This window comes from Balaenoptera musculus, chromosome 1 (genome assembly GCF_009873245.2).
Source record: "Balaenoptera musculus isolate JJ_BM4_2016_0621 chromosome 1, mBalMus1.pri.v3, whole genome shotgun sequence".
Taxonomy (NCBI): Eukaryota; Metazoa; Chordata; class Mammalia; order Artiodactyla; family Balaenopteridae; genus Balaenoptera; species Balaenoptera musculus.
The window spans coordinates 130,608,313-130,628,798 of record NC_045785.1 but is presented as its reverse complement, the minus strand read 5'-3'; the positions used below and the strand labels follow the sequence as shown (position 1 = coordinate 130,628,798).

Below are 20,486 nucleotides of genomic sequence, written 5' to 3'. Positions count from 1 at the left end.
GGGATCAGGCAGAAAGCACAATTCAGATGGACTTCACTTTGGATTTCCTACTTTGGATGAAATTAGATGGAGCACCACCCTCCAAAGTGCTTTCCAGACTCAAGGAACCCCCAGGGTAGGTGAGGAAAGAGGAGGCACCCAAGGATTCCAGCAGCCAGTAGGCAACAGGTATGAGAAATACAGCTGCACTGGGCACCCTGCCAGGAGGACCACAGAGTTGCCCCAGAAAGAGCCCACCCCCAGCTCAGCAACACTGGGTCACAGCCTTCTACTAGGACAGTGAGCTCTGTCTACATATTTGTAAGGGCATTTAAGGCAGTGTTTCAAAGCATGAATTATAAAGCCAGAGACCAGGCCAGTAGACTATAAAAGGGACCTGTCATAGAGTCAAGAATGCCTAACTATAATCCCACTTTTAGTTCCATTTCAAGAGAAAACAAACTATATTAGCAAGGACACCCAATCGATAAGCAGAAGCCCAGACAAATAATAAGACACTCCATGACTTGGAATGTTGCCAGCACAAGCCTGATGCTATGAACAATGGATGCAGTAACCCAGGGAAACCAATCGCATAATTGAGTTCACACAATACCTCACCTACTTTTATTCTCTTTTGCCCTCCGCAAAAAGCAGGACTCTGAACCCAAATTCATATGACTCCACAGAAAGATGTGAGGTAGAAGTGTGAAAAGTATCCTATTTTTTAGTACTTAGAACTTGGGGGAAAGAAGCAGACTTGAATATCACAAATTTCCAACCAAAGACTCCAATATTTTGCATTTTTACAGCATCTTTATACCAAAATCCTCAAACCACTTCTGCTTGTCTGATATTAGCATCTCAGGGAAGCAGCCAGGAGTTTGTTGAAGCATTTTAAAGAGCACTTAATATTCAAAGCCCTTTTGAATTTTGAAAAATGAGGGGAAATACAAATAAAACCATTTTTCATCCTGGGTCAAACCCTCTATTGGCAATCTGAAATTTCTCTTAAAATTCAAGGTTTCCCAAAATCAATGTGGTATCCTAAATTGGATCCTAAAACAGAGAAAAGGACATTAGTGCATGAATTGGTGAAATCCAAAGAGTCCATAGTTCAATCATTAGTATAATACCAATGCTAATTTCTAAGTGCTAATTTCTAAATGCACCATGGTTACATTAGATGTCGACCCTAGGGGAAACTGAGTGAAAGCTATGTAAGATCCCTGTATTTTCTTTGTAACTTGTCTATAGATCTAAAATTATTCCCGAGTTTATTCAAATATTTATTTTTAAAGTAGCAAAAAATAGTAAGTCAAGATTTCTTTGCCAAAGAAACTTTGGTGAGTGAAAGGGGTGGGGATTACTATTCTCTCTCCCCATTGAAAAACATATTAAAAGGACAAAAATCTCCAGCTTTTTACTAGAGATCAACCAAAAGATGGTGGCCAACTCCACTTCTCCTCAAGGTAACATGTTGGGAAGCTAAAGGGAACTGGGAGCTCCAGGATGTGGGCTCTCCAGTCTGTAAAACAGAGATAATGACCTCTCTCTCAAGTGTCTCAATGGGGAATCAAGGACACAAAAGAGGTAGAGCACTTGACCTGTGTCAGGAGCTAGGTGAGTGGCATTGTCCTTTGCTCCTTCTCAGGACATCCCCACTGGCGGGTCCTGTCAGCCCCTCAGGGAAACCTTACAGGTGGTCCCTCTGGGTGGAAGGATGGCTCCTCTATCTTGGCAGGAGGGCTCCCCGTGTTCATGGCCTCAGAGGACCTGCTGGATGTCTTAGCTCCTGGACAGTGAGCTGTGGTCTCTCAGCCCCACCTCTAGAAGCAGCTTATACTCTGCTGGGCTCCTTGTCAAACTCTCTGGGGGCAGCTCTGTCCTCGCACCACTTTTTAAAGAACAGTCCACCCATCACTCTGTGGGGATAGGGAGACAGAAAAAACTACCACTTACTTAACGGATTTACTTTTCAGTAAGAGTGAGAAGGGAAAAAATGAGTCATGAGCTGAGGCTGGGGGCTCAGCACTTGCCCCACAGAGTGGCACTGTGCAAGCCACAAGGTGGGTCATTTCTAGAGCAACCTTTGCTCCCCTTCGCTTGGCCCAGCTTTTAATATGTTGCACTGACTCACTGTCTTTTGCTTCAAGGAAATTCTTAAATTAACTAGACCTTGACACTGTACGACAGTGTACAGCTCATTCGTTCTTCCCAGCATTGTCCAGTCTTCTGGGTAGAGAATATTTTGGTGAAAGTCCCAGGTTTTTTTGTCCTATCTCCATAGGTTGTGAATTTTCCTGAGTAATCTCTATTCCAAATATTCTGCCTTATTGATCCTAGAAACCACCCAAATGTCCCAGAAACTGAAAATGTTTTAGTATTATTCTCTCCCTGACAGCCTCATCTACCTAAAGGTGACATGTTCTGCCAGCCCCTGGGCTTTCTTCAGAAGTGGTCAGGGTACCCATCAGGTGTGTGGGTACCATCAAGGACACTTCTCATGCTTGTTGGCCACTTAGCATCTGAATCCTTCCTTTGTCTGGGGAGTCCCTCTCCCTGTCAAGCAGAGCTGGTCTCCCTCTGTGGAACTGTCAACGACAGATATTTGCTTACTGGCCTCCTTTGCAGCAGATGGGCTAGCCTTGAACTAGGCTCTACCAATCAAATGAACCTAGTTCAGACTTTAAATTGGAAACTAGTTATACAAAAGAGCAGGAGTCACCCAGAATCCATTCTGGTGTGGGGACGGCTCCATCCAGCTTACTGACATAGCAGTGGTGGCAGATTCAGAGCAGTTTCCAGCACTTACTGTCAGTGTGGCAGGGGTACAAGCTGCAGTGTCTGTGCTTAGCAGGAGCTGCCCTGGGTCTTCACCAGACCAGTTCTCCAGCACAATTTGGATATTTCCCCTGGCCGAGTAGCCCCAGAGCCTGGCCTTTTGACCTTTCTGGAAATTCTACGAACCAGAGCCTACTTCACGGGTCAGCAACCTGTGTGGTCACACAGGGCCCCAGGCTCAGCATGATCCTGTGCTTAGTTAAATGGTCTGCTGCTCATCTTCCAATCCTTCAAAGTTTTCACCAAGAAGCCTCACATTTTCATTTTGCACTGGGCCCTGCAAATTAAGCAGCCGAGCCTGCTGTGAGCTAGCTAATATACTTTAGGTTAAGGGGTTCTTAACCTTTTGTGTGCCCTGGAGCCCTTTGGAGGTCTGATGAAGCCTATGAAGTATATAAGGAACATTTTGAAATGCACAAAATGAAATACATAGGAAGCCAGTTATATTAAAATATAGTTAAATTTTTTAAACAAATATATGATAGCATAGTATGTGTGATTTTTTATTAGTACATTAAATAAATCTAGTGGCAGGTCTAGTAACTGCTGTTGCCCAGAAGTAGTATTTTGGAATGCCTGCAACAACTGAAATGTGACTTGAAAATACCTACGACTTTTTTTTTTAAGATTTTTTTTAAATATATATTTATTTTTATTTACTTATTTATTTATTTCTGGCTGCATTGGGTCTTTGTTGCTGCACGCGGGCTTTCTCTAGTTGCAGCGAGAGGGGGCTACTCTTCGTTGCAGTGTGCAGGCTTCTCATTGCGGTGGCTTCTCTTGTTGCGAAGCACGGGCTTCAGTAGTTGTGGCACATGGGCTCAGCTGTTGTGGCTCACGGGCTTAGTTGCTCTGCAGCATGTGCGATCTTCCTGGCCCAGGGCTCGAACCCGTGTCCCCTGCATTGGCAGGCGGATTCTTAACCACTGTGCCACCAGGGAAGACCCCCTATGACTTTTAAAGGTGATAAGGTCACAGGTATCTGATTTGTTGTCTATATTCATAACTTAAAGAAATGCTACATTCAGTGAGAGATTTTTTTAAAGTGATCCATCCAAGTCACAGTGCCCTTATTTTTTGATTAAAATTTAATTGTAAAACTTAATTAATTAAAATTTAATTTAAATAAATTCCTTTTCTGCTTCAACTAGCCAGAGCTGTTATTTTGTTGCTTACAAAGAGAAGCCTGTAGGATACAGGTACCTGATGTGACCCAGGCCCCAGGACGAGTCCTGAGTATGCCAGAAAACAAGCAAACACAACAGTCATAGTGGTCCGAGGTGAGTCAAAGGCGTATCCAACATAGCTCTGCCTCAGCTGTTAGGATCTTAGAAGAGAAAGTGTCAGTGGTGACAGTCCAGGATGCTGTCTGTGAAACATGTGACAAGCCCTATGTGTGTGGTATAAACCAAGTGATCTAGATGTCTGAGCAAGTGGAGGTCCCTTCCAGCTGGGAAGGTCAGCTATTAATAACGGTTCTACCTTATGAGAAGGGACATAAAACACATAACAGTATAATCATTGCTCCAATGTCCACGGCAAGTTAACAGAATGTTGAAGAATCTCCTTCCTCAATTTCCCAAATCCTAATCCAGAATTCTTTGTTCTAGCCGCATTACCTCTCAGGTATTTCAACATGAGTGTGTTTTTTTACAGATCTTAAAGGAAATATGATAAAAAACATACCTCCTCAGGTACTATTCTCTTGTTCCCCTTCCACTCCTCCTTTTGGGACAGGGGACTCAAAAGCCCTTCAACACAAAGGGAATATCTATCCTTTGGACACACTTGAGAAACCTGGGTTTGTTCAGAAAGTGGAAAACAATCCATTCGCAGATATCTTGAATTTTCCTAAGTTGTTTTATATCCATTATTATCTTGAGCTCTGGGCATATATCATTACCCATGTTTTATAGATGAGGAAACCAAGGGTCAGAGAGGTTGCGACTTGCTCAAGGTCACAGAGCAAGAAAGAAAACCCAGGTTTCTTGCTTCTTAGTCCAGTGTCCTTTCCTCTGCCCATAACTCTCCTACGAGCAGATCATAACAAAAGGGGAGGCCGTCTCTGAAAGGGAAGTAAAATCATGCAGATCGTCAAAAAACCAAGACACCCACACCCCAAATTCTGGACAACAGGTGTCACCTAGGAGAGGAGAGGCTCGAAAAAGAAAACAGATCACCAAATCCTCTGGCCCCGAACAGGCTTCAGTTTGAGCCCCCAACATGGGACAGAATTCCTTTGGCCAGTGCCCAGCACACAGAGTCCTTCCCATTCCTGCCTGGGACTTAGGCTCATAACAACAGCAACAGCAGGAAAAGGGCTTCATGAACATAAAAATAAACAAACTTTCTATTTTTAGCAGGGCTGCAGCTGTGAGAGCTTCATTATTTGCTTTTTAGCTGCAGCATTCTGCGGGAGGAGAGGCAAGCGGGGAGGGGGTGGGAGACGAGGACAACTAGGGACAGTCATACTGGGAGCCAAATTTTCCATTGCTGAACCTAATTACACACAGGCCCCAGAAACCCACGTCCAGCCTGGAAGTCTGTGGAGTCTGCAGGTCTGGAAAAACTGGAGAGCAACAAGCAGGAAGCCAGCCGGTGACTGGGCTCTCCTCTGGCCATATATAGAAATAAATCATCTTTTGCCCAATTGGTTTTTAGAGCTACTGAAAACCGTGTTGTAGTGACTCCATCAGAGGAGTGGAAGACAAGCTTGTGAGTAGAGACCTTTCAACTCTTAACTTAGGCTCTAGCGAGAACCTGTGTGAATCTCGCAGAAACTCAGATCCAGCATCTTCCAGGCTTAAACCCGGCTGGGGTCCAGAATTCCCAATAAGCCTGCAGCGTTTTTCTCCTGCCCAGCCCTCGCTGATAGCACTCAATAGCAAGATCTTGAGAAAGGACAACCCTGATGTTGGAGGTGGGGAGAAACAGGAGCTGTGGTTCCTCCTTTCTGTTTGCCTGAAACAGGATTGGACATTATGAGAAGGGAGTTCCAAGGCCACCACAGAGGAGGGACCTTTCCTTATACATGTCACAGTGGTTTTAGGAAACGTATGCACCTGATCAGATTTCAGAAGTACCTCTTTAGCCATGCAAATACCTTTGGCTGTGCCATACCCTGACCCCATGGCATCTTTAATTACATTCTTTTCCCCTCCTGTGGCCCTTTTCATGCATGGTCGCAACTATATTTTCAGTCCTTCTGAGCAGACAGAATTGCAGACCCCAAAGCAGTACTGAGGAAGGAAAGAACCCAATGCTTCAGGAGCTTACAAGGAAATAAGTGCCCAAGCAAGGGTACCATGCTCTTCCATGCTGGGAGAGAGTCTCTACAACTTCCCTGATGTGGCCTTATGGCTGGCGGTCTTCATTCACTGGCAAATGTTTACCGAGCAACCCACTGTACCGTCACTTGCATTCCAGTGTGGGGAAGAAATAAACAGACAATATCATCACCGTGGGGCAGGCTCTATGATGGGTAAGCACAGAGTCCTGTGGGAACACAGAGGACTGGCTTCTACCGCAGTCCTGGAGAGTCAAGATCTTTTCCGAGAAGATGGTGGCGAGCTGGCACCCAGGCAGGTAGAGATTGGGTAGGGGCAAGAGTTTCTCCTCAAACACTCCCTATGAAAGGGTAGTTCTCAAATAATAACATGGTAAGAGGACATAGCAGGGCTAAAATATACGAGAACTTAACCCCAGCACCGCAAAAATAGTCCCTCCCAATAACATTTATCATTTTACCCCATAACACTACTAAGCAAACCAATTACTGTCAAATTACAAGAAAAAAGACAGTATCATAATCTATTTGACTGTGAATTTTGACAGCTAACAATGTAAGCCCTGGAATCTTGAGGTTGGAAGGGATCATATGGGCTACTGAATCCTCTCACCACATATAAAGATCCCTTCTACAGTATCCCTGCCAGATGGTCACCCAGGCTCTGCTCAAATTGCTCCAGTAATGGAGAGCTCTCCACGGATCAAGGCAACTAGTTATTAATAGTTAGTTTTAAAAGCAGGAGCTGGAGTGTGTAGTGGCCTCCTACCCAGCTGAATTTCACTCTCCCAGCCTTTCCACACTCCAATAAATCCTACAAAAGGCCACCAGATTAACTTTGAAAGTGGTCAGTCCATTGTTCAAAATCTGCAGTGACTCCAACTACTGACATACAAATTCTAACCTCCTTCTAAAAGACTAAAAGAGCCCATATCAAAATGTAACATTGGTTATATTTGGTCATGAGGTTTATGGATGATATTTTGTTTTTCTCCTTCATACTTTTGAGTTTTTCCCTAGTTTTCTGTGAGACAGAGAGAGAGAGATTAAGAAAGGTAATAAAATAATTAATGTTATTTACGAAAAAGTCCTACCGTGTTTATTCGTTCATGTTGTACCCAATTTAGAAATCTTTCACTCTCTTTCCCAGTCTTTAAATTCTTCTGCACCTCCTAGATTCTGGCCAACCCACCTCTATGTTTCCTTGAGTGCTCCAGCCCTTACTGCCCTTAAATCCAAAGTATAAAATTGAGCACTTTATTATAAGCAGTTTTCTACTATCTGTTAATCATCTCATGAGATGTGGTCAGTTACACATCAGACTGTAAATTGCTTAAGGACCATATCATAGTGCCTACCTAGCACAAGGCAGAGGCTATTGTAGATTCTCCATGAATATTTGCTAATGGATAGATGGATGGATGAAATTCCATTGGGTGTATTTATTAGCTCAGTTGGTTAGAGCACAGTTCAAATGATCAGAGCACAGCTCTAATAAGTTTTGTATGTCATCTGATCCTATGCTTCTCAAACTAGGGTGCCCACAACCCTGGAGGAATATGGAAAAGTAAGTCAAGTGTATATGAAGCCACAAGATATTAAATAATGTCTTCCTAAAGCAAAAATGTCCTCCTTTGGGGGAATATTCTGGTGGAAAAGTATGAGAAGCACTCTTGCAGCCCATCCCTTTCCGAGTGCAGAAATTCCATCCAAGGCTGACATCCAGATACTGCTTGAGTTCATCCGTTTAGGCTTTGCTTCTAGATACTTTCAGATGCCAATAGGTCTACACCCCACCAAGAGATGTTCCTGGAAGGTATCATTCATCCTGCGTACAACAATGTAGAGATCACTGGTCTAGGAGCCAGAACACCTTGGTTCCAGCCCAGTTATGCAACTACTGTGGGCTACCAGCCTCTTCAAGCCCCCAGTCTCTCATCTACTCTGCCCTCCCAACAAACGTTGGGTTAAATTAAATAATACATTTGAAATGTCTTTGTAAACTGAAATTTATGTGCAAGCTTCAGTTAGTATTATTGCTGTCTTTATCATCCCAGAATCAGTGAACTTGATTGTGTCCCATGGGCACAGAGGCTATTTCCCAAACCTGTCCTGTTGACTAAGGTGGGTAGCAGTGGAGCTCTGAATTCAGAAAGTTGTAGGTGGAAACCTGACTCTAGTGTAAGCTCCACCAGACTAGAGTCTCATTCATTTTTATATATCTCATGTTTTGCATAATATTTAGAATATATATATATATATATGCTGAATGAATGTGTTTCTGTTTATTGGGATTTCTGCCTTCCATCATTTACCTGATCTTTGGCAAAATTAAAAATTTTCCAAATCCCAGTCTCCTTACCTATTAGAGAAGTATAATAGTATCTCATAGTGTTAAAAATGCATAAGCTGCCTGGCACATAGGAAGCAATAAGTCAACGGCAGTTAAAACAAAGGGAGAGGGTGAGTGTATTTCTGCAACTTGGTAAATGAAGGCTAAACTATTATTTTATGGTTTTGTCAGCCCTTCCTTTTACCTGTTATGAAAGAGCCAGCCTAGGGAAAGGAAGGTTGTTTGCAGCAAGGTTGATGTTCTGAGTCACTGAACTAGTTAAGGAAGCAAATTTCAAAGGCACAGTTACTTTGTGGGCCCTCAGGGCAAAAGGAATAAACAATTCCAGTCTTCACAAAAACTTCTTCCAGAATGAATACGCTTGGGCAGGGCAAGCTGGGGTTTTCCAGAGGTCTCTCTGACAAAGTGACAAGAAGTGTTTTACCTAGGCCATGGAAATGCTATATGAAACCCACACAATGGGCTCACTCAATAAACTGATCAGTAAACCGAGAGCAGGAGACAAGGGGAGCCAAAAAGAGAGGCGAAATGAGAGTTCTGTGGAGCCCTCCTCCCACCCTGAGACCCCTGCCAGAAAAATGGAATCCTGAGGCCCTTTGTTTACATGTGCACTAAGCCAGTGATGAATCCCAACAAAGAGCGCTGTGTGCAGTGCCGCCAGTTCCAGAGACGGTGCTGGAAAAACGGCTTTCGAGACACAGCCCCAGGAGGCTGGGAGGCAGAAAGAGAAAGTGAAGACTGAGCCCCTTCGTGCCCCAGAGGTAGAAGCAAAGGGCCTTCCGAGCTATCACCACCCTCACCGGCCCCACTGCTGGAAGGGGTGCTCCATCTCTAGAACTTACAGGAGCGCTCAAGAAAGCATAAAGCACGTGGAGCAGAGGGGCACAGGTGTGTGGGGAGACATGGTGATTATCAGAGGAGACATTTAAAAGTTTCCTGAACTTCCCCCAGTGTCAAGATTTGGAGCTACAGTTATGAAAGTAATATTTTCCCTGGCATCTTGGATGCAGCATTGAAGACATTTTGGATGCTGCATGGAAAAGAGCTCCCAAGAAAACTATATTGTCACTGCTCTTTTTAGAGGAGCTTTCATAATTAGAGTAATTTATGTCAGAATTAGACAGTTTAGGGAACAGAGATCTAATTGCAAGAGATAAATATAATAACTGGTATGAAAACAGCCTCTCAAAATCTGTTTAGAAATCCAAAGCCAAAATGAAAAAGCAATGCATTTTAAAAGGGCTGTAAGGGGTGGGCAGGAGTGAGGGGTGGGCGGAGGTGGGGAGAGGAAATGCTTTCTCAGAATAGTTATAATTTAGCTGGAAAACTCACTGTTTTTTGGATAACCTGCTAAAACTGAACACGAATGAGACTAAAAATAAAAGATAGCCTCTGCAGAAAATACTTGGCTAAGGTAAAAAGAACAAGGTTTTGCTACCTTCATGAGGCAAAGGCCATGGAGACTGTAGAATTAGGGATGCCCATTGGCTCAAAACCAGGCCAGGACTCTTGTCCACAAAGACCCCATGTACACGTGGTGAAAGGGCCCGTCGGGCCACCCTGACTCCCGACCACATGGAGTCCATCTCAGCTTCCTGCAGCACTCTTTTACAGCTCTGCCATTCACCTGTCTGTCCAAACCCCTCTGGAATCCATTTATGTTGCCAGCTTGTGCCACCTCTGGGAGATAAGCCATCCCATAAATTCACTACCTGCAGCGCAGTGTAGTAGTTCCACTGACTCCTCCTGCACTTGCCTCCCTCATGGTTCCGCGGTGCTGCTACGTTTCAGGATCTGGTGAACAAGTCTGTGCTCGTCTTATCCACACCATTTATAAGCTGACCGTCTCCTCCTAACAGCCTGCCTCTTGTCAACAGCCCTTCTGACGTCCAGTGGGTGCCTTAAGGATCCAGGCTGCTGTTCAGGTACTTCCTGAAGTACCCGTGTACACTTTTAGACCCTCGCCCAAGTGTCGCAGGCAAGAATATACCACCGGTTAAGGTGAGAGTAAGACAATGTTCTCAATTTAATATTTTCCCTCCCTGAAGAACAGGCCCATTTGGGCGCAGCACTGTCCTGGTGCACACACGTTATATTCGACATGGCTTCTGGACTCAGAGGGTTTGCAAACTGATGGGACAGTGTCTTCAGGCAGCACAAGGCCAACAGTGAAAGTCAACCTGTCTGATATGGGGCATTTTCAAGAAAGAAAAGCTAGTGTGGCAGTCCTGGCCTTCATAGCAGGCTAAGGTTCTATGCTAAATACCCCCTTGATTTTCACAACCCTCTCAGAGGCAAGCAACACCTTTTGTCCCCAATATATTGATGTGAAACCAGAGCTTAGCAGGTGCTAGAGTTAGTAGGGGGAAGTCACTCAAATCTCCAGTCTCAGTTCACAGATCTGCTTATTTTGGCTTCTTTTTTTTCCTTAATTAGATGTTAATGTTCTGTTTCACTCCATTTAGAGCCCACTAACCTCTTGACCACTCTCAAATATCTTTACTAAAAATATGAAAAATAATGAGGATTAAGCAAAATGTAACAGCACCATGGTGGCCTGGGGCCATCCATGAGGTCATCAGACTTGGGATTTCACTGCCAAGAGAATAAAATAGTAGGTGGGTGCCCTAACATGCTTTTTTGTAAGGGATGCGTCATCCGCCCAGAGTGAGAACATCGTGGCCAGTCGCCCACTCCTTTACTTCTACCATAATTGCATCTTCCTGGTAATGCCAGTCCCTCAACAGACTTGGCAGCCTTGGCAAACCAATGTGAGCGGATCCGCCATCTTGCCCACTGCTCTCTCTGCCACAGAAGCTGTTGGCCTTCCTCACTGAGACATCACAGAGATACCACCTTATGGATAGGCTCGAGATTTTCTTTCCACCATTGACAGGCATGTCCATCAAGCCCTAAGCTCAAATCAATTGCCTCAGTTTCTCTTGTTTAATTTCTTCCCGTTCTCTCTTAAAAGCAACCCTAAGAATCGTTATGTAGGCCAGAGCCAATCTGTAATGTTGTTCTAGATTTCTAGGAAAGCATCTTCTATAACCCTTCCTCAATAGGCCTCATTCCAGGCCTGAACATGACCCTTGCTCACATGTGGAATTCCTTAACAGAAGGTGACTTCCTCCTCTACTTGATGATATAGTAGTAAAAGGATGGATTGAGGGGTTGGAAACACTCAGACTCCAATCTTGGTTCCCCCATTTATGAGTTATGTGACTGGGAGGAAGTTACTTAGCTACTCTGAACCTCAGTTTCCTCATCTGTAAAACGAGGATGATACTACGTCTCATAACTGTGTTGTGAAAGGCTGAATGATACGTTATGGGCAAAGCTCCTGGCACAGTGCCAAGTGTCCTTAGCATGAAAGGAAATCTCCATTCCCAAATCCTCAGGCCAGCATTCAAGGCCTCACTTTGCCCCCTGCCCCTACCCCATCCCTTGCTCAGGGCTCTGTTAGACTCTGGCTTTAAACTCCGAGAGTGTCAGAGGAACCAACTCTATGTAGGTAGACAGTTGTAAGCTCAAAATGTGGTTCATAAGCGTCTCCCATCTTGGTTAGCACATCTACTAAGGGAAGCCCCTCATCTGGACACTTCTAAGCAATCTCCTCAGCCCAATCTTCCAATCTCTGCTGGCTCTACCTGACCACCTGTTAGCCCACCTGCTTCTGGGACCCACCTTCCCCCTCTTGTTCAAATCCAGACTAAGTTTTCTCCACCTGGGTTTCTGGGAAGAAGGTCTCATCTAATTTCCTTCCATTGGAGGAAAACTTTCTTTTCTCTCTTTCCTTAATCATCTTTGGCATTTCTGACTGGAGGGCTGGGTTTTCTCTTTGGTCTTTCAACTCAGAGCCATTTGGTTTCTCCATCGCTAACAGAAACAGATCTCTTATTCCTCAGTCGAAACAGCTGGCTGCACTAGTCATTTTAACACCCACACGCAGAGGCCAAAGGACACCAGCACTCAAGCACAGGAGCTGGTGGGCAAGACACGGCTCAGCACCTGGCACCTGGGCACCTGGCGAAAATAGTCAAGAGGGCAGCATCTCAGGTCCACGTCATGGAAGGACCTCTGAGGAGGCCCCTAGACACTCCAGGGCCAGGTTCTGTCATCAACCCCCCCTCCCCCCACACACACAGTACCTGGGAGACACTGAGCTCCCTGCCATGGGTAATCAGAAGCTTTGTGTCTGGAGTCCTACATCCCACGCTGGTGCAGCTCTTTCATTTCCTAGCTTTCCAGGTGCTGGACTCCAGACCCACCAGCTCTGAATAAAAAGTGGATAGAGGGCAACTGAGGATGAGAGGGGAAGCACCTTTGAGAACTTTGTGAAGGCAGTTTTCCCCTCCATCTCTGCTTCTGACAGCTCCTGCTGGACCACACTGTTTCTTACTGCCTTTGGTGAGCAGTGCAGAGACTTTTCCAAGGTGTTGCGTGCACCCCACCAAACACACCGTGCTGACCAGGGGAGCCCACCACGTCCTTTGTCCAGATAAGGCACTGGAGCCTTCACCCAATCTGCCCCATGGCCTCCCTCTCCAACACCTCCCACCCCCTTTCCAAGAAGCCTGCTCCATTAGGAAGGGCTGGACGATTTTCACTTAAGCCCACTTTTTCCCGAATTAGGTCTCAGATCCCTGGGAACTTTGGTGCCTCCGTGAAAGCGACTGGGACTGGTTCCGCAGGCTCCTGAGCGGCTGTGTCCTGCAGGAGGCGCGTTCCGGGACCGACAGGGCACCGACACTTAAGGGCGGGGCAGGGAGGGGGTAACTGGCGGGAAGTCGGGGTGGGAGGGAGGGCGAGTCTGGGCCGTGTGCGCCCAAGTCCAAGGGCACCCGTCCGCCGCGGGCCCCAGGGTGGCGAGTTTGGGCCGAGCCCAGGGAGTGGGAGAAGGAGCGAGTCTGATTCAGGAAGTCGAGCCTCTGACATCAGGGGCAGGACGGAGTTGGAGTGAAACCTCAAAAATGGGAGGCGCCGGCCAGCGGGAGGGCAGGGAACATAGAGGGCGCCTTTCTCGCAGCCGGAGGCAGGTACGCGCAGCGCGGGGCGGCCCCCGCTGACCCTCCACCTGGGCCTGGCCCGCGCGGGACCCACAGCGGCTTCCAAGGAGACACCAGGACCTCGCCCCTGCGCCCGATCCCTGGTGCACTGGCAGCACCCGGCGGACCCCCGAGCGACCACGCCTGCAGGAAGCCCTCCAGTGGACTCAAGGGTGAGTCTCAAGATTTTTTGTGGTGGTTGTGTGTGTGTGTTTTAAAACACTTTTTGAGCTGCCCTCCGTTTGCAAGGGGGCTTCCCACTCCCTCCTTTCTTTAGAAGATTGAGACTAGCTCCCTAGATAAGTGAAATTTAAGGATTGTTTCCAAACAGCCTCTTGCCCCTTCGCAACTTCACTTCCAGTGTTCCTCCACTTTGCGAGGGTTCTTGGCAGCCTTACTTCTGCTTCTGGGCTCAGTCCACATGGGTTCCTAGTGGGGTTTGGGGTGGAGTTCTCCGACTCCCGTTGACAACAGCTGCCGGCAGGAGCGGCTTGAAAGGGACAGAGGGACATTCAGTTTGCTAACAAAAAACTCAAGACCTGAGACCCTCCAAAAATCACCCGAGGCTCAGAGGTTTCTAAATTATTCTAGGTGAAGCCAAATTTTCAAGGGGTCTAAGAAACTGGCCACCGCGAAAATATGGCCTGGAGCCAGGGCTGGAATGGGAACCTGTCTGCTCTTCCCCGAGCCTCTGGGGGGATCTGCCTTGACACAGACTGCTTCCTAACTTCTTTACCTCTCTCAACAGACCCACTCCCAGTCCCTCACCCCACCCATGAAGGTAAAATGGAGGACACAATGAGACCTGTTTCCCTAGTATTTTGAAGAGTTTCACAGGAATACATTAGAGTTAAACTATGGTCATTAGCTAGTGGGAACACCAGTCCTGCCTAACCGAAAGGGAAACTGAAGCAGACAGGCACTGCCCTAATTTCTTAGAGAACACTGGCAGCCCACATGCTAGCTGCCTTGCAGGACTGCTCCGCAGATTCTGTTGAATGAGGAAGGGTGGTACACTTGAGCATCTGAGAGGCACTTTCCTTCCAAAGCTGTTGCATTTCATTCACTCAGCTGAAGTTCATAAGAACCTGCAGCTAATCTGAAGGGACCCTCATTCTGAAGTCCTGTTGGATAAGGGGAGAGCCTTGAGTTATATGGAACAGGACTGGAAGACGGCATTGATGCTAGGTTGTTCCTAACCTCTGTACAAATGGTTTGCAAGTTCCGCCTAGAGAATTCAGCAAGGATGTCACCATCAACCTCCTGGTCTGATGTGTCTACCTTCCGCCTGTGCTGGGCTGGGGAGGCAGCTGTATTAAAAAATCTGATCAAGTCCTTCATTTCATCTGAAATTCTGGCTCCCCATCCCCACCCCAGATACAATTTTAGGAAAGAAATGTATTGCAAAACAAATGTTTCTCCAGCCTTCAAACTTTGTTAATATTTAGCCTGTGGAGTAAAGAAAGGATCTTTTCTGTCCTCTTCCCTGAAGACTAACCCCAAGAGAGTAATGAACACTCAACAAGCGGAGTCACTGATTTCATCAAACAGGGATGTGTACCTCCATCCCATCCATTCATTCAACAGTTACTGTACCCACTGTGTGCCAGGCAGTATGCCGGGGCCTTGGAGTCCAATTATCATGATACAGTTTCTGCATTTGAGGACATGAAATCCGGTAAATGAGACAGAGAAACAAACTACAGTTCAGAATAATACACATCATCACAGCAATAGCTACGGGACACTAAAACAATCCAAAGGAGGGAGTGAATAAATCCCCCAGGAATTATCTGCAGAAATGATGTTTGAGCAGGTTTTGAAAATGATTAGGCATTCCCAGGAAAAGGGTATTCCAGACAGAGGAAAGAGTATCTGCAAAATCAATGGCAGGTTGGGGGAATTGCAAGTAATGAGGATTACACTACTGTACAAAGAATGGTGAGCTCTTTCCTGTAGCAGTGGGAAGTCATTTTTTAAACAGGGAAACAGTATGGTCAGATTTGTGTTTGGAGAGAGAACTGATGGCCAGATGGAGGCTGACTTGGAGAGATGAGGAACAGAGATAAGGAAGACCTCAACTAAGATAATGGCAGAGGGAACTGAGAAAAGGGCATGGACTTCGGTGGTGTTTAGGAAGTAGAGTCAAAGGTACCTGGTGACCAAGTGAATGTGGCAAAGGAGGAATGAGCGGGACAGAGGATTATAAGGTGTTGAGCTGGGGATGGGGAGATGCACTGTGACACTTGCAATGGAAACCACATGAACGAGGGGAGGAGTGGGCTTGGGAAGCAGATTTCGGAAGAAAACGATGAACACTTTAGACACATTTAAGTTGGATGTACTCGGGGGATGTCCAGGTGAAGACATATGGGAGGCAGTGGGCACACAGGTCTGGAGCCCAAGGAGAGGCGGAGGCTGCTCCAACGTAACTCTCTCAGATGCTGTACAGAAAAGCAGTGTCGAAGGAAGCTAAAGAGGCCTGATTACACTGTCAATGAGACCACTTGACCCTGAAGAGTCTTGGATTTGTCAGTAATGGCCTACAGGTATTATTTTCATACCACACAGTGACTTCCAGATGACTCTCTCTAGACTCCCAAGGTTTTCCCCAGATGCCTTGCACGGTGATACCTAAAATGTTGGCGAGAACCCTAAAATGGCACACAGGTGGTACAGATGCATTTAACCAAACAAGTAAATCCCCAGAACTCATACCCCAAGTCTAGTCATGGCACCTGTGTGGGAGAGTCCTACCTTCATTAAAACAAGAAGGACAACTTTCTCAGACTAATTCTAAACCTCTATAGAGTGGTCCTTTAGGTCTGGCTGCCAATGCCCAGATCAGGATCTTATGTGTCCTGGTGTGGAAGAAAAAAACCTTGAACCTGGAACTAGACAGACATGGGTTTAATTCTTGCCTTGAACACTTACTAGCTGCCCTTGAACAAGTCTTTGAATCTCTCAGGTTCATTTCCCTTATATTTAAAATGGAGATAATTATATCTCACCAGGGCAATAGTCAGAATCAGAATCAAATTGAAAAAGAAAGTACATTTAATGTGCTACATAAATTGTAAGGTTCTATAAAAATGTAAGCGTTTTTTATTACTAGTCTTTCCTCTTGAAGCTACCAAATCAGATGGACTGTGTAGGTGCAGGATCTGGGCAGCGTCTTAGGCCCAGACTTGCAGCTTTTTAACTGCATGAAATATTTTAAGGCAGTAATTATAAAAGTCTCCTTCCATCAGAGCAATGACATGCATCTATTCTGGCCACTTCTCTTTTCACTCCTTACCTAATGTGGTCAGAGACCAAAGAAGTAAATGCTCTCCTAAAGCGTATGCAGGTTGCGCGGTGCACAAGGGCTCCTGGGAGCTCATGGGGCCGAAAGCAGTCAGGATTCCACTTGCTAAGCCACAGACCCACTCCCTTTGCAGCCAAGCCCACCCAGAGGGGACACTTTTTTCCTAATCGTCACCAATGTGCTAGTTGAACCAGTAGTGGCCCTGAATCTGAGCATCTTTTGATGGCTTAGATGTCTCTGTGTCTTCTCCCAGCCAGAGAAGCCTGACATATTCCAACCCAGTGAAGCTCAAGTTTTATGCCAACATCCAAACTTTCAAGTAAACAGACTTCCTATAGGGGCTGGTTGTTGAATGAAGAAAAGGAAATAACCACAGACTCAGAGACTTCAAATGGAAAAACACTTTAGAGATGAGCCAGCCCCTCCCCCTCACTTCACAGATGAGCAAACCAAGGTTCAGGGAGGGAAGTGTGTGCCCGGGTCAACAGCTGGTTAATGGAGGGACCAGAATCCAAGTTCAGGAATAGCGAACACTCTCTGGGCTTTCTATCACCTGGACCTTCTGTGCCTCACACACAGGGACACACGCAGGCACTCAAGTGCTGGCAGAGAGGAAAAGCGAGAAGATTCTACTTGAAGGCTGAATCTTCCCCGAGTGGTCTCTGGGGATAACCAGGAGCAGACCTTCAGGAGATGTGGGCAGATCTCCTCCTTTAAAACAATCTCCATACCACACCCATCCCTTCTGTTTCCTCGATGTCAATCCTTAAACCGTTCTCAAGAATTCCCAGAGATCCCTCAAGAAGGAAAACGGCATTGGGTGCCTTAATGAACTAAAGCCTGTTTAGTGTTTCATGAAACTTATCGTGAAGACTGTTTCCAGACCAGTGGGTGGGTCAGCATTACACATCAAATATGATATTCAACTGACCATTCGATGAGAAAGGCTCTAAGCGAATCACAGGAGCTAGTGAGACTCATCACAGGCACAGTAAGAGATAAAACCATCACAGACAGACTTTCCCTCTCCAAGCAGCAAAAGGAAAATCTACAGCAAATTTTTGGATGGGCAATCCCCAGGGCCACCGACCAGCTCAGGTTTCTGACATTTCTCCCACATCAGCCCGAGCCATCTGAACAGAGCACCACCTGGGGACGTCAGTGGCCCCTTAGTGGAGACAGGGCAAGGGTAGCTGAGTTCCAAAACGAACTTCACACAAACACAAGATTCCTTTCTTAGGGCAGCTCCCAAGGGGCTATGGCAGTGTCCGAACCAAATCCTGGCCCTGGGAAGAGACTTCCTCCCACGTCTGTAAGCAAACTGCTCCATGGAATTTGTTGCTAAGAAATGAAGGAAAACCGAATCATAGCCATGCTTCTTAGTCAAAATTGAAGATTGTGTTTGTAAGTCATTGCAGACTTGCCCTTGCTCTTAACTGTCTATAACTCCTTCCTGTGAGGATGTTTTTCAGTAGACTTTTATTCTCTCTCCTTAGATACAATCCTAATTTCAAGCCAGACAGGCTTAAGTAAAGCCCATCAGCAATTTCTTTTCATTTTCCAGGCAAGTCATAAGAGAAAACTGGCAGAAGAGAAGGGGGAAAAGGTGTAATAGCAATAAGGATAGTTGTATGTTATAGTTCTTTTAGTCTTCAAATTGTCCTGAGAAGGAAAAGCTGGGGGTACACAGGTTTAGAGATGTGTATGGAGGCTGGGGATTGGGGACGGAGAAAGAGGCAGGGGAAACTGGGACGTTCAATTAGCTTTACTGTTAATGGGAACAGAATGGCACACGGTGCACATGCTGGGTCTTAACCTAAATGAGGTGTGACCGCGGCCACCTTAAATAAGAGAAGAGAAAAGCTGCATGCGAGTCTGGAGCCTGCTTTTCCCACCCCAACCCAAGGAAGATCCTGAGGCTGCGTCCTTGCTAGGTTTCTAATCTTAGGTTCCTATGCAGCTCCACCAATGGGACAAGGTGCCGGCTTTCAAAAGCCCTTCTGCTGTAAAAGTCCCACCGTAGCCTGACGTTCCAGAGAGCCACTCAGGCACACGGGCCCGAAATCACCCAGGAACTAACGCTGGGGTCAAAGTGACCTTCCCAGTGATCAGGGACCGGGAGCAAACAAATGTCCATCCAACTTTTCTTGCTCCCGTGAATCTGTAGTGTGCACACTAGGCTCTCCAGAGCTATTTGCTGAATAGTGGTGCTAAGAATTTGAGGCACACAAAAATGACAGCCACTGCTGCCTCCCAGCAACCCACCAGGTCGCTTTACGAGCACATCACGGTGGTTTACTCAACATCATGCTGGGGAGAAGTGGCAAGGCTGGAAGAGAACACACCACTCTCAGGGCCAGCCCTGCAGACTTACTCCATCTGTCAAACTCCTTTCTTGTAAGTGACTGATGGCTCCCACCCTCCCCTCCCTCACTCCACCTTCCATTCCTGACCTGAAACATCCCCCCGCTCCTGCCCAAGGCCCACAGTCGGCTGAGTAGCAGTTGCCAGTGCAACCTGGCCATGGCCTAGATTAAAACCTCCAGACTCATTACGTGGGTGACCCACCCTATCCCATAATGAGACCTCCCCTGGGAGAGGGGAGCACACTGGCACAGCACACCACCCAGACATGACCTGCTTGCTCAGAGCTCTCCTGGTTTCCAAATTAGAAACTCAGACCCTGCCCTGTGGGATATTTGGCCCAAAGCCTTCTCTGGTTCAAGAAAAAAGCAATGATGCACCGGGTGCCTTAGGACACTTGCTGATTTCCAACTACTGTGTTCTTTGTAGTTTTGCACGAAGACATTATTGACCCCTCTGAGGAAAGAGCTGATTTTTACTGTGTTTTCAATGGATGGATGGCACAGGTTTCCACGGCTGGATGTGGAAAGAATATCTCATTTCCAGACAGAGATACTGCATTTCCCCCTCCCTGTCTGGGACAAGAGGAAGGGATACAGTCACAGAGCATGTGACACACGGGGAAGAAGGTCTGATGCTCCTGACTGACATTTTCCAGGAATAAGTCTTCAGTGGTTTCAAAAATATTATTCCTTCAATAAGGAATACTTCAGCCACTGAGGTATGTGGTCATTCAACATTTGGTATTGGAGTGGATGAATAAATACACACTAGAAAGATAATCAGTGACGTTATACTTCTCAAACCATGAATAATGGAAACTACTCCATTCTTTTCCATTTAACCATCAATCAGCTTTCAAGAAATTTTGTGTTATCTCCTCCCACTTTTTTTATTGAGGTGAAATTCACATTACATAAAATTAACCATTTTACTGTGAAAAATTCAGTGGCATTTAGTACATTCATGATGCTGTAGAACCACCACCTCTATCTACTTCCGAAATACTTTCATCATTGCAAAATAAGCCCCCATGCCCATTAAGTAGTTACCTCCTATTGCTCCCTCTTCCCAGCCCGTGGCAACTACCAATCTGCATTTATGGATTTATCTATTCTGATATTTCTTATAAATGGAACCATACAATGTATGCCCTTTTGTGTCTGGCTTCTTTCATTTAGCATAATGTTTTCAAGGTTCATTCACATTTTAGCATTTATTGGTGCTTCGTGCTTTTTCACGGCTGAATAATATTCCATTGTGTGTATGTATCACCATTTGTTTACCTATTCATCTGTTGATAGA

General features: G+C 46.0%; 1 protein-coding gene across 3 annotated transcripts in view; it reads left to right on the top strand.

The window, feature by feature from the left end:
* Window positions 1-13,285: 13,285 nt before the first annotated feature.
* The window catches only part of KIAA0040 (KIAA0040 ortholog), a 35,109-nt gene continuing 27,908 nt past the window's right edge, over window positions 13,286-20,486 (top strand). For all 3 annotated transcript variants that reach the window (XM_036834060.1, XM_036834068.1, XM_036834075.1), the window contains exon 1: window positions 13,286-13,683. The gene's annotated coding sequence lies outside the window, so the exon portion shown is untranslated. The remainder of the gene's footprint in view (window positions 13,684-20,486) is intronic.